Raw genomic sequence first — 14,640 nt, 5'->3', positions numbered from 1 at the left:
CAACATTTTTGGTTTTTGTTTCAGTGATATTTTGATGTTCTCCCTGATTCGATAGATGAGTAACCAGCACAAAAATTCCAACCGTGATGACACGTTATAGCCTTGACTTCAGTCGTGGAGTTGTTCTGTTGAAGAAAATGTGCCTTTAAAATTGTATATTATGTCTGAATATAATACTTGAGTTTTCCCGGCCCTTTGTACCGCTTCACTTTATGCATAAATGGAGTTCTCTAAAGTGTTTCACAGGATGCTATATATATAAAATCCCCGCTTTTGGACTGATAGAAACATCCTGGTTTTTTTTTATTTGCGCAAATGAGTATTCAAAATGTATACGGAGGCATTTTCACTGCATGCGTCACTGTTTGATCAGTAATACATAGCTGCCAGCATAATGGTACATGCAGTAGCTTTTTCCTGTATTGATGTTCCGACCATAGCCTGTGAATAGCCAGATCAGTGCTCTGTGTGCTTTCACTTTCGTTGCTAAGTACAACTTTTATACTTTTTAAGTACAGTACGTATGTGAACATTTTATAGGTCGGTAGTATTGCTCTGAGAGTGACAGCAAATTGATTGTTATGCATTTGCCCAGAATACATCACGGTTAGAGCTGTTCTATGAAGCCTTCTCTCTTTAATCCCGGAAATTCTACACATACGTTCGAATATGTTTTTGTTTGTTTAATCATTGGAAACGTTACCGTTTGTCCGTGTATAAATAGATATTGTCACAACCACACAGTTGTACCTGCTGCATGCTGGGAGCTGGAGTCCAAGTAAAGAAACTGTCATTGTTTCCCCCATGATACATTGAGGTGGTGCTCCATGCCTAGTTTATATGCATAAGCCAGCAGTGGAAATTCTACGTTGCTATTTCATGTTTGAGATTATCCATAGGACAACTACTTGTTGACTTCTCCGCAAGGCGGTATTTATGATGTTGTTTCGCCCTTGGATGGATAATATAATTGTCCGAGTTAACCTGCCCCAAAACCAGGATATTAACGCACAACCTTAACGCACAACCTTAAATGTACTATAACCATGTGATATGTGTCTTTACACTGTATCTCATACAATGGTGTGCAGGAGCTTTACAGGTAACATTTGAGATGGTTTGGGTATTTGAGGGAGTTTTTTTTCCATTTGGGTTGGGTATTTGTTCCTTCATGAGTAATTCATGGCTGTAGATTTGTGGTGCTTCCATTTTGACCTGCTTCACGGTTCATGTCTGTGTTTTTAGAGATAGCCCCAGCTGATGCATCTTTGTAGTCGTCTTGTCAGCTGGTGTTTGACAACATATAATTAATTATTGAGTGCAGGGACATGTTTTGACCTCGACATCACAATGGCACGTGTAATTGTTTATGTACGCACAAGTGCTCTGTTTACATGCCGAAGACATGAATAAAACAGAACTTGTTTAGAGCAGAAAAGCAATGCAAACAAAAAGGGTGATATTTAGTGTGCTATGGGGTTGAGTTTCCGTTCATTACCTTGTCGGTACATGCACACGGTCTTGCGTAAGGATAGCATTCTCCCCAGTACAGGCCATTGTTGTGCAGAGTCTAAACTTATTATTTAGCTTGGTATGTGTTGAGTTATAGCACTGTTATATATCGACGGTGATAAACTGATCGCCAGGGGTTGTTTTTCTTGACAAGTTGATCGCTCAGTCATCAGTTGCTAAATAAACCACGGGAAGACATCCGCTCGCTCAACACACGTGTCATGGATTACGATTTCTAACAACCAGCTGAGGATTTTCACGGCATTGCAAGCGATCGATTGAAAAAAATATATACCTACGTTGCATTCTCTTATTTTGACGACACAATTCTTGGGCATAAGTCACACTTCTGCAGTGATGGGGATAGAGTGGGAAAGGGAGTCACTTTTCATTGTTCTTTGTTGACAAATAATGAATTATCAGTGTTTGGGGGGGGGGGGGGGAGACGAGTTTTGTCTAATGGAAGTCAATGTCAGATGAGCGTTAAGTCCTTCCATCATGTGCCATCGGGGGGTCAATGTGAATAGCCACCGGCATTCCCCTCCCACCCCTGGCCAAAACGTTAGCCATAGTCGACAGGCATACTCGGTAGAAGTGCATCACCGTCAACTGTAATTCGAAGGAGTTTTTTTCTTGGCGTTTTGTAGATTACGGTAGATCATCGATTACACCGTAACCATTTTTTTGTTCCTGGGTAGTAAGTGTTTTTCTGATTGCTTATGCCTCAAAATGAACATGTATTTATACTAAAGTAATGCAAAAATTACTACAAAAGATTTAGACACCAAGGCGCACTACCACAGGCGGGACTGGCCACAGCGGACCGAGTTCTTTGTGGGGAGGAACAATCTCGACAAATGACTCCTAAATCTTTTGTAGTTATTTTTGTATAACTTTAGTATAAATACATGTACATTTGTATTCATATGTTGTTGTTTTTTTCTCATTTAAAATAGGTAAAATTCTCATTATCACTGCCCTGGTCACAAAAGAAAAGTTTGTGGGGAATAATAGCCATTTTCTATTCTTTTTAGGCATAAGCAATTACGAAATAACACTATCCAGGAACAAAAATTGTGTGACATCGCGTTATCCAGCGGCTTCGTGGGGAGGGGCGCTGTATTTAAAAAAAAAAACGCTGGATAATTATAATCACTATCATTCAAAATAGATTATTTTTGCACATTCTTGTATGCCGTGTTTTTAAGTGTTTTTATATATTTTTTAGTATTTTATTAAAGTGTTTACTATATGAAACTCGCATAAATAAACATACAAATAGACAAAAATATCGTTAAAAAAAACTTACTGGATTTACTGTACTGTACTTACGACTCCTGTCTTGAAGACTCTGCATAGGGTAATGTATACACGTGCAGTATTTTCATTGTTTAAGTTATATGTAGTGTATAATATACTGTATATAAAATTTAACAATGCAATGAAGCGTAGCTACCTTTTTTGTCACACACACGCACGGACTGGTGACAGCCTTTAGAGGCGCTTTGCCGGTTTCGCCGGATCGGCCTGGGACCGCCAGATAATATTAGAAGCCGGAAAATTGTTCGCCTGATAAATCGATGTTCAACTGTGTTTACCTGAATACATTTGATTCTCCGTGAACGCCGCACGTGCGACTTAACACGAAGGTGAACTTAAAATACAAATCTGTTGTGAATTTCAACACGTGGCACAGAAATATTTAATTGTAACAAAAATGTCTTAAGAGTGTTACTGTGAAACTAATTGTCTTTAAATAAAATTTCTGCCAGCGGGCACTCCTTTTGTTAAAAGATGCTGAAGCAAAGTCTGCTGTCAAACTGCGGTTCAAAATCTTGCGTGGAGATTTTGTTTTTTTTATATCGCTTAAGTGATATTCAGCTGTCAAACAAAGTGTACTCCATGCCTTTATAGTGCACGATGTAGGAAGAGCCATGCGAATTTAATCAGGACACCTTTTAATTATTTTTGCCTGCAAGAGTTAATCTCGATAGTGTTCAAGTAAATGTCCCGTACAAATGTACAAAGATGGTGAAATAAGAACAATTATTTTCATATCACCCCTATTTATATTTGTTTATTTTAATTTGCTGTACATATAGAATGAGAATAAAATAATAAATTGATAAAATAAAATAACACAATAATATTCTCACGACGTTTCGGCCACAACACAAGCGGCCTTCATCAATGTGTTGTGGCCGAAACGTCGTGAGAATATTATTGTGTTATTTTATTTTATCAATTTATTATTTTATTCTCATTCTACATGACTTTACCGAAAGAACCAAAGAAGATGAATCCTTGCAGTCACGAAAGCTTTAAATCGAAATTTGCTGTACATATTTAAAGTTACCAATCAAGATTTTTTTTTACATACTACTTTGTCAATAAAATTTTTTAAAGTACTTTTTTTTTGCTCAGGCTTAGGATAAATATTCAAAGTGGGTTTGTGCACTTTCCATATTGGAATGATGTGCACCATTACCTAATTCGTTAATTTGGGTTTGTTCTTGTAAGTCACTTTGGATTTTGGAGGATTTTCAGAAGTGTGACATACGGGTGGGTGACGTTCGCCGCACGAGGAGCACCTTAAATGTCAGATACATTTTAAGGACTGGCTTTTCACACACTGCAAAATTACAGGCTGACACGATTATTTGCACACATTCACCCTCCCCTCATTTTACAAGAATTCCTGAGGCCTTCCACTGCCCTTCCCCATCTTCTGGTACCCAGTTATTAATGCTTTTGGAAGAAATGTCGTGGTATCTGCGGCAAAGCGTTGTGTCTTGCACGACAGGTTGATTACATACAACACACACACTTGTCTTTCCTCGGGTTGTCTTTAAAATTGCTGTGGGCATATGTTTCTTCCTCATGGTAGGAAACACATATAAATAAAACAAATGTTTATTTAAGTTACCGTGACATTTATGGAAAAATGTAAACTGTACTAAACACACTATTCATTTCAGTAATTAAAATGGTCTTCACATACATTCTGTTTAGAATTGAATATTTTTTTTTATCTGCCCTCAAGTAATGTCGAGTGGTAACCAGATGTTAAACAAAAGCGTCTTAAAAAATGTAAATACAGATAATTTGTTTAAGACCAATTCAACCTTTGAGTAATCAAGATTTTTTTTTTAGATAATCCAATGGAACTACATCTTGATTTTTTTCCCCCATACATTTATTTCTAAAAGTTGGCCTAATTTAAGTTGCCTTATGAGCAGATGTCCTTACACTGATTAAACTGCACAGTGGGCAGAGGCTGAGAGAAGGTAATTGCTTTTCCATACGGAGGAGATTTCTTTGCCCCAATAAATTATAATTTCAAAGGAGGCACTGGCCCCCCAAAAGAAGGTTGTATGGACCAGGGGTAAGTAGATCAAAGTGGCAGGGGGGAGAAAGGAAAATCCAAACCTGCAAAAAATGGTTTGCTATTTGTTTGCACTAAGATTTTTTTTTTATATATATTTGATCTCCACAAATAGACAGAAAATATTGATTAATGGTCCAGAATGTCTTCTAAACATAATTGCTCACCTATAAACAACCCGGGGATGATGCAGTACAATACTGCGTATTGTATTATTTTTTTCTTCTAACATTACGCATTTCTTCATCTTGTGCGAGAAGGAGGGAGGGGGCTGGGCGAACTTGATATGTGATGTACATTTGTTCCAATGCATGAGTGATCTCGACCACTAAAATATAGGTAAGTTTTCAGTAACTTATGTGGTATTCTTAATAATCTATGTTTTCTAGATTTGAAGCTTTCGTGACTGCAAGGATCCATACTCTTTGGTTCTATTCGGTAAAGTCACGTAGGTAAAAATAAAATAACAAAAATCACGACGTTTCGGCCACAACACAAGTGGCCTTCATCAGGTGAAGGGACCGGACTGTCCAGAGGACAGCGTTGGAGTGAAGACAGCCAAGCCCAGGTCGCGTCCTTTAAGCTGTGTGGGAGGAAACAAAAAACGCCTTGACAAAGGAATTAGCATAACAATGATGTACTGGACCGGCACGGTGGGGGTGGTGGGGGGGAGTTTACATAATGTTGGTGTGAAGGGAAATAAGCTGCTGTGAAAGTGTGGAATACCACTACTTTTTTTTCTTCATGATGACTTGTCATTTATCATGTTATGTCTCTGTAATCAATGAATGCTTTATTGGGGGGAGTCGAGCATAATATGTTTCGGAAGCTTTGTGTTAAGGTACACGCAGTGCACTGTAATCAATTTGGCAGTGACTTAAATGCATGTGTGGGGAATGCACACACTGTTTTCTAATGGATTTCAGATATTCGGAGGTGGCTGTGTCGTGCCAGGGGTCTGCCATGGTGTATTGTGGTCCGATTAAAATGCTCACGGTGATCACAGTATGTCCGCATATATGTGCATGCTCTATCCACTGCTTGATGAAACTGTCGCCATCTCTCATAATTCTGCGATTATTGCATCGCAGAATTTTTAATAATTCGTCCAGCGCCTTCGCACGGGCTTATTTTCCATCGCTGCGTCACCACGGTGGGCATCCTTTTTTCATGCGTTCTCTCCTTGGGCTGCCACCCTGTCATTAGTTTTGACCACCAGTCACGGGTCCCCTCTAGCTATGCGTCTTGCTCAAGTCTACTCACATTCTTACAAGTCAACGTGATGTTCCTTGACACACCTTTGAGCTGTCGTTCCATTTTCGTTGTCAGTTTTCGTGTTTCTGCTCCACATCATAGAAGAATTAAAACGTTCTTGTTGAGGCAAATTGTTGATTTGTTTTTGATGATTCGGTTCAGTTTTACAAACGTACTCTGACCGGCTCTTGTCTGCCTCTTTATTTGAAAATTTGATCATTGTGCACCTTCAACAATCTAAAAAAAACTGCCTTTTCTACTGTAATGAAGAATCGTGTATCGGGTTAGGTCCTCGCGGGTATCCACGGTGGTGAGATGTTAACTCCCTCGCCTGGTATACAGGAGGTCATGGGCTCGGTCTCGACCCTTGACGCCTGCTGTATATTTGGAGGATGCATGTTCTCCCCGTAGTGGCATGGATTTTTCTCCGGACAGCGTTGTCCGCTGGACAGTTTGTCCCTTCACCTGATGAAGGCCACTTGTGTTGTGGCCGAAACGTCGTGATTTTTGTTTTATTTTTTTACCTAACGTGACTTTACCGAATAGAACCAGAGTATAGTAGTTTCATAGTTTAACCTGCGCAAAGCGAGTTGGAAGCAAGTAATTTTCTCGACTTGTCATTTGGGTGTGGGTCTGGTCATGACGCTAACAAGGATATGATGACCGTGTCCTGACCGCACCCGAGAATAGCAAGCGGTAAAAAACGTTATGGCTCCATCTTGCTCTGCTGGTACCACCCGACCTGATGCAGGACTCTACTCTCATGCACTTCACCTCGGGTCCCTCTAAGAGAGATCTTCAATTGTTTTTCTCATCCTGAGCCCCACTTGCAGCCTTCTTTGTTGAGTTATTCTGTCATATGCCGAATTTTTTTTTTTCCCCCATCAGTTATTATGGCTGTCATCAGCAAATCTTAGATGGTTATATTTTTTCCATTTCATATTTATGCCTTTGGTTCTCCAATCCATTTTCCTTCAAGCATCTTTCAGTGCCACTTATATGCTTACGTGCAACAATAAAAGGTCAGAGTTATTTTCTGCTCAAACGAGCACTGAGGTGGTGCTCCTCCCCAGTTAACAGCCCGAAGCGAGTGCGTGGCAATTCCACATGTCTGTGACAGGAGCTTGTCCATGCATACGGCTACCGCTGGTGACTTCCCACAAAATGGTTATCCTACCTGTCAACCCAGAGGGATGATGAGCTGCATCGCCCCCCGACCAGGATTTGAACTCAATCAGTTGCTTGCGAGAGTCGCTCGCTCTACCGCTAATGCATTGTGGGTCGTCGTTGAAAAAGAACTGCTAAACTCAATGTGAGCCTTAACCAAAATAAACTGACAGCCCGACTGACTGATAGGGACTGCATTTAATGTTTTGCTACTTCAGCTATTGTCATAAATTATAAACTGGTAAATTAATTCCCCTTTTATCCGTGAGTTTATTCACCAGGGTGATGCTCTTTGCTCCTGGGTAATGCATTGCAACGGATGATTTTGCTTCAGGGGAAATACCACCTTTACATATTTCTCACCATGAGCAGGGCTTGTGCGGCAGGTCTTGAAATCAAGCTTTGCCATCTATATTTAGCTATTGCATATCGTGAGTGAGTGTACCGTGTCCGTGAGGGAGAGTGTATGATTGTGCAATGTGAATTATTGCATGTTGCGTGTGCTGTGTGTATGTATGTTGTGTGCGAGTGCATTACGTGTAAGTGCAATGTTGGAGTATTTTCATGGTTGTGATTTGTAAGGTGCTTTGAGAAGCCACAGTATTTAAGAGCCCAATAAATGCAAATCTGTACGTGCATGTGGCAGTCTCATACACTCATTACCTTTTTGCAAAGGAGTCCTCCGTGACTCTTTACACGAGGGAAATCATTTTTTTTATTGATATTGGACTCCGGCACAGAATATTTTCGCTCCTATGAATTAGGCTAGGCTGAAGGGTCTTTAAAGCCTTTAAAGTCAATATTAGTTTTGCCGGTGCACTTTGGTAACTTTTATAGTGATCGCCAAAGCTTAGTTTGGTATTTAACGGTTGTCTTTTTCCTAAACTGTCTCGGTAAAGTGTGCCTACCACTGGTCTGACCAAAGTTGTAAATTTTTCGTAATATTTTTTTGTGGTATTTGCTTTCTTTGGGGATTGAGGAGATGGGGGTCGGGGTGGCATATGCGGCACATTAGAATCCATAAAATGTTTGCATGTTTTTATATTAATATTCAGCATGCTCAGTAGCCAAAGCACAGAAATCAAGTTTGAAGGCAATTAGCAAAAGAAATAAATCCCGGAATTCCTTGATGTTTACAATTGAAACACTTAACTTGCCTTGGGATGCATGCTAGATGGAGATAATGATGTTGATGGCAATGATGGATCCATTACATTAGACCATATGGTGAAACCGGCGTGCAGGCATTTTTTACGTACGTTTTTTTTGCACGCATTTCGAGGATGTTTGTGGATCAGAGGTTACGGAAGCGAAAAGTAGATATATGTAGAAGTATCGTGCTACGAAATATGAATTAAGAAGAGTTTTGGCAGGCCTTTTGTGGAGTTGTGGTGTGCAGCAGATGAAACGTGTCGAAGGAAAGGAGTATTATTATTTGTTGAGGGATGATTGACAGAGTTTTTCTGTACACCTCTCTCCACACAGCATGTTCTCAGTGCAGGTGCTCTACGGTGCATTTTATGAATGTAATGGCTTGTGGCTAACAGCGTTGTTGAAATTCAGAATTTTCGAAAATTGTCTAAATTAGCAATTTAACAGAAATTTCCATCAATTAATAATAATGAAAAAATAAATCGTAAAATGGAAATAAGGCACGACGTTTTACAATTTTGTTTTCGCTTTGTATTTATAATTTCTTTACCTATACTGTACTGTGACATTTACCAAAATGTCATTATGTGAATTGACACAATGTAAAACAAGTTGCTCCACGATTTCTAAACACTTTTTCGAGTTGAGACAGGAGCGGGGTGTTTTTATCCCATAATGCAGTGCTTCTCAACCTCACTCATTCCACGTCACACGTTCGCGCTGGCTTCAAGTTAGCGGCACGCCGTTTGCCCAACTGCTCCCGCACGACCGAGGGGAGGCTGAGGGGACCCGGGAGGGGTGGGATGAGGGATGACGGCCACATGCCTTACTGTGTCCCGACCAATGGAGAGGGGAGGGCGGGATGTGATGAGTGAGGGCCGGATGGGCACACCTGGGATTTTGCTGGAGCGGCCACATCGGTTTGCTTAGCACTGCTGCAGTGTACAGCGTTGAGATTGAATTTGACCATTGGGTTCCCAACGCCTCTGCCTCTTTACAATTAAAGAAATGTCGTCGCCTGCCAAAGTAGCCAGTTTATTCTACTCTGCTCAAGAAAAAAAAATATAAGTTTTGAATAGAGACGTGGGAAGAAATATCTCGTCACTGGCAATGTGAAAATTTACTTTTGAATGCGGATTTTTTTTCTCCCCCCGACATCGCATTTGAAACTGTTGGGCAAGTTTAGTTAAATGCCTCTGCCCACCCAGCAGTATCCATGGATACACAATACCACAAAGTCAATCGGCATGCGGTGGGGGGGGGGAAGTGTGGGTACTCCCACATCTTCCCAGATAATTGGCCAGAATGGAAGAGTAGGCCAAAATACCCTCTCCAGGTGGCTTTCCAGAGCTTCCTATATTGGAGACTTGTACATTAGCAGTGGCGTAAAGCAATGCATTGGAGGTATGTTGCTGTACCAGCCATAGAAGCATGGACTCAACCTGATTTTACATAGGTGACCATGGACTCCCCCAACAAAGATCCGTGGTTTGCTTTTTAACTGTCACACACACGTGTCGTACACTTTGACCCATTCGCTGAAATATTGTAAAATAAGTAAAAAAAATACGGTTTGTGAGGTGCGAGCACAGCGTGCCTGTGAAAAAAGTCCTATTCGTGAACAACTATGGAAAGTGACAGTTACATCGTGCACAAACATTGGCCAGTTAATTGACTAGGGCGGATATGTGAGGGTCAGATGTGCGACGTAGTGTGTGCAGGAGGCACACGATTGGTGGGTTTCTCAACATACACGTATGTGTTGGCAGTTTCTCCCCAGCTGTTGTAATGCCAATGAGAAGGACAATGTCTATACCCAGCTGTGTCTGGTCTGTACAGGGAGGTTAATATTGAAATAACAACCTCCCTCGGTTCACTGATGGCGCTATGACAACACCTATGGCCGTTTACAATAATTATAGTTCCCCCTCTATGCACTCTAACAATATGTGTACTCCCCAAACATCAAACAATTTTGTCGTGGTAGTACTCTCCGCAGTATACTTTTGCTCAAATTAAACTGTCAAGTGATTTTTTTTTGCAGACACCTAACTTTTAACGTGCACATTGATATTGCTCATAGGAAATTAGCAGTCGGGCTTTCTAGACTGTGTAAGTACAACACGTGCGCTGTATGAAGATGAATATATCCCCAAGTACACTGCCGAGTTGGAGAATTTCATTCAGCAAACAAAGTTGCTGTGATCATATTCTTCCGTACGGACCCGAGCAGCACTGGTGTTAAATTTGCAGCGACCCACAATCCCAAAGCAATCATTCTTGTTGCCGCATTTATCTTCCATTCTCATCCCTGGCCCAAAGCGGATGTTTGATTTGACCGAGCCCTGTTTGATAGTTTTAAACCACTTCATATATATCATTGCTCAAAAAATAATTGCAAAGGGTGTGGACTCATTCTCATTCTTTGTCGTTTTGGCACATTTTTTTATGCTCTTTTTTTTGTCTCAGTTGCCAGAGTGAATGTTTGAGCATAATGGCAGTTCATATGCGTGGTATGACGATATGTCAGGTCTAAAGGGCTTAGGGCACCTATCAAGAGACGGAGGCATTTGTCATGAAAAGGGCAAGGCCTTAATAAACTCATATGCTACTCACTTCAGCTCGATTCAAGAGCCTGAATGAGTAACCTGGTTTAATGCCATTTGTTAGCCCGAAAACTGCTTAATGTTATATGTAAACTCCCATTTCTTGTGTTGCAAATATTTGCTTATAAAACCACGTGTATGTTTTAGGTGTTAGCGTATCTTTTTAAACATTGAACTGAACTAATTCCACGTAAATTAAAAGGTCCGGCATCCATTCAGACTGTTGTATAAGCTTCGGCAATAAATATGTGGGGCGATATTGGCAAAAAGTAGAAGACAAATAAAAAAAGCAATTGATCTTTATACAGCTTAGGTAGCCTAATGGGATCGGCTTTAAACAATTACAAGCCGTAAGCTACCTTGCCGGTTCGGGTGGTTGATTATCTCTTTGCCACTAGCTCGAGAAATGCTTTTTAAATGATTATCCAACATTAGGCCCTGACCTTTTCTTACAGGCCTACCATGCCATGTCGCTATATAACGCTCAGACCATCAGCACTTTAACCTTCTTTTTGGCAGGGGGTGCAGTAGTAATGGCAAATCAATTCTCTCTCCCTTCCTTATTGACAACTGCACTTTTGTTTTGCACACAGAGCTGGCTTGTGTGTTATTATGTCGGTTATGTATTGAGCTAGTCATTGCACGAGCTTCACAATAAGTTATTTTCAAAACTCTTCCTTCCATTTGTGTTTGAAGAGTCGGTGACACGTAACAACATCTCTGTGTTATTAGTTTATTTTGCTCAGGAATTGTCTGAAATTGATGTTTGCGGCGAAAGTATTTTCCTTACTCTTTATTGATTTGCGACTTACGGTTACGCTATCGAGCTGTTAAGAGAAGGAACGGGCCATTTCTAAAATGCTTCTGTACAAATTTGCTATTGATGTGTTGCATTTAGCTATAGGGTGACATTAGAAGTGTGATATCATTTATGTACAATTTGTGGGATTTTTTTTTATCCTTTCCGGCTGATTCCAAGTCATGAACTGGGTGACTCGGATTTTGCACCACAATTGCCTGTCAACCTTGGGTTATTATCTCAGAATTTTTAATAGGGGCTGGTAGAAAAGGTTTACAAAGACATTATCGGTGGTAGGTCACCCAGCGAGCACCTGATATTACAAACGACCTATTTAGTACCGCAAGACTACCCTGTCAAGACTGTTTCCGCGATTAACCACGCATTGCAGGTTACATGACTGCTATTTCAAGAGAAGTGTCAATTCCTCAACAAAACTTATGACTTTTTCATTAATTGCAAGCTGTCTCAGTTTTGACTTTTTTTACGATGTCAAGTGAGGATGTATTTTTGACTCGTGTAATTATAAACTTCTGGAAAGTTCGTCTCTATTGCACCTTAACATTATTCTGTCGTGGTATATGTCATATTTGCCTTTGCCAAGAGAACGAGGCTCGAGGTACCCGGCATTGTGAACACATCAGTATAAACACGCTTTGCATAACATTTTAATTAAACAGTTTATGTTCATTGAACTTTTCCCCCACCGTCTGTAGCCGTCCTAATTGGAGGTGCGGGGGAGGGACAACAGACAATGTCCACATTGTAATACGTATATGTAAATTATATTGATAATTGAGCTACGTTAAATATATATTTAGAAACCGTTCCAAACTGTCTTCGATACCTTGTGGGCAAGTGTGAGTGGTTATAAACTGCCATATTTAGCCAGTTGTAAATACTTTTGTGCATTAACAGCAATCACTCGCTTAGTAATTGTGACAGCTTATTATGACTTTTTAGTAAAAAAATAAACAATACAAAATATTTACAGGATTTTTTTTTTACTTAGTTATCATCGCTTAGTTTTGTCCTGTGTGCTGCATTGGTTGTTTTCAGATAGCACTCCCAACCCGACATTCGCTGACCAGATGGCTATCCTGGTCCTGCCAATGTCCCTGCTGATGTTCATGGCTGACATCCCCTACCCCCCCCCCCCATCGCTCGCTTGCTCTGCTCTTTCTCCATTCCTTACCCACACTTCTCTCCTCTCTCTCACTTTCTCACTTGCTCTTGCAGCGCGATGTGTAACAGCCGCTGGTATGGCCGTGCATAGCAAGTGCTCAATTACAGTACTGCAGTGCATGTGCTAATTTAACTGCCAGATCTCATGGTTTTAAGTGTTTCTTTGCCGATTGAATTTTGTTCGAGTATTTGATAGTTTCTTGCACTATGCGACAAACTTAGCGGGAGGTGTAGCAGTTTGTTTTTTGGTGGTTGCTGTGATTGGAAAAATACAGTGGAAAGTGGCCAAGATAAAGAAAGGGGTAATCAACACAGGTGAAGCGATTAAAGCTAAAACGTGCCAATAGTTTTTTTTTTATTCTGGAAATAGTGCTGTTGTATGGAATTGTCATACTTTAAAGATGTTCTTCCTTCTATATTGATTAGCTACATGTGCTTTTCGTTGGGATAAAGTGTGGATACTTCCACCTCTTCCAAGACATCTGTCCAGCCAAATACCCTCTATCGGAGCTTTCTGGAGCTCCTTCTAGTGGAGGCCAGCAGTGGCACGAGAAAGTAATTGCAGGGCCCCATCCCCTTTACCATTTAAATCTGAAATTAAATACATCCTGGAAAATGGTGCACATTTCACATTAATCTAGATTCACACGCGTAATATGCAAACAAAATTGTACACACACACATTTTATGCTCACCCACGCATTGCCTATTTTTTTACTGCAAAACAATCAAGAATGGTCGAAGAAAGAAAAGGGTAGTCGTGGGAAGTGATGGGTGAGGTGGGGGATGGGGAACAGATGAGGGAGGTGTAAAAGGTTGAGAGGAGTGGGGGGGGAGAGCAGACGCGTACTGCAGGAGAAACGGAATTGAGGAATAATTCTCTCCCGTTCCAAACTGCAATTCTTCTTTTTTCCCTCGTGCAGTGGCTTCCATTGTGTTTTTCATATCACTTATTGAATGCTTTCCAATGTTGTCCTTGCTCTGTGGCATATCCCTGGAGCGCTGTAAGTGTATTCGATGTGGACTGGAAACTTATCAATACTGGCTCGAATGTGTACAAAACATATTGAGCTCTTGGATAATATTTTGTAAACGTGAGCACTAATCTAGGAGGTTAATCTTCGCTTAATAGAAAAGTCATGTTCCCTTGGTCATGTAATATGCACATTTACCCCTTTTGGTAAAAGGCTTGGTATCCACAATATGTACATATATATTTTTTTAAAGCTTTCGTGACCGCAGGGATTCATATTACTGGTTCTTTCAGTAAAGTCACGTAGAAGGGAAACAATATTTTAATATTTGTATTATTTTATTGCTTCCCTTATACGTGACTTTACCGAAAGAACCAAGAATATGTACATTTATATAAAAATATATAGTCATAATAAATCGTGGTAATTTTTGCAATGGGTTAAATTTCTCTTGGGTAAAAGTAAAAACATGGAACAAGAGTAGAACGACACCTACAACAGCATGATGAGTTGCACACTAGGAATTTCGGAAGCAGTGTATTCGAACCCAATGCCAATGAGAATTGACTTAAGAAAAGTGCCCTTGTGTACGGCGCCTAGCTATGA

At 40.4% G+C, this 14,640-nt stretch overlaps 1 protein-coding gene across 1 annotated transcript in view; it reads left to right on the top strand.

Moving 5' to 3' along the window:
- SND1 (staphylococcal nuclease and tudor domain containing 1) overlaps positions 1–14,640 on the top strand; it is a 228,057-nt gene that overhangs the window by 90,610 nt on the left and 122,807 nt on the right. The window lies entirely within an intron of this gene.

This window comes from Petromyzon marinus, chromosome 7, assembly GCF_048934315.1.
Source record: "Petromyzon marinus isolate PM22_M1 ecotype Great Lakes invasive population chromosome 7, UKy_Petmar_22M1.pri1.0, whole genome shotgun sequence".
In the NCBI taxonomy this organism is placed as follows: domain Eukaryota; kingdom Metazoa; phylum Chordata; class Hyperoartia; order Petromyzontiformes; family Petromyzontidae; genus Petromyzon; species Petromyzon marinus.
Note: the sequence above shows the minus strand (reverse complement) of the source record. Positions and strands in the feature narration are given on the sequence as shown.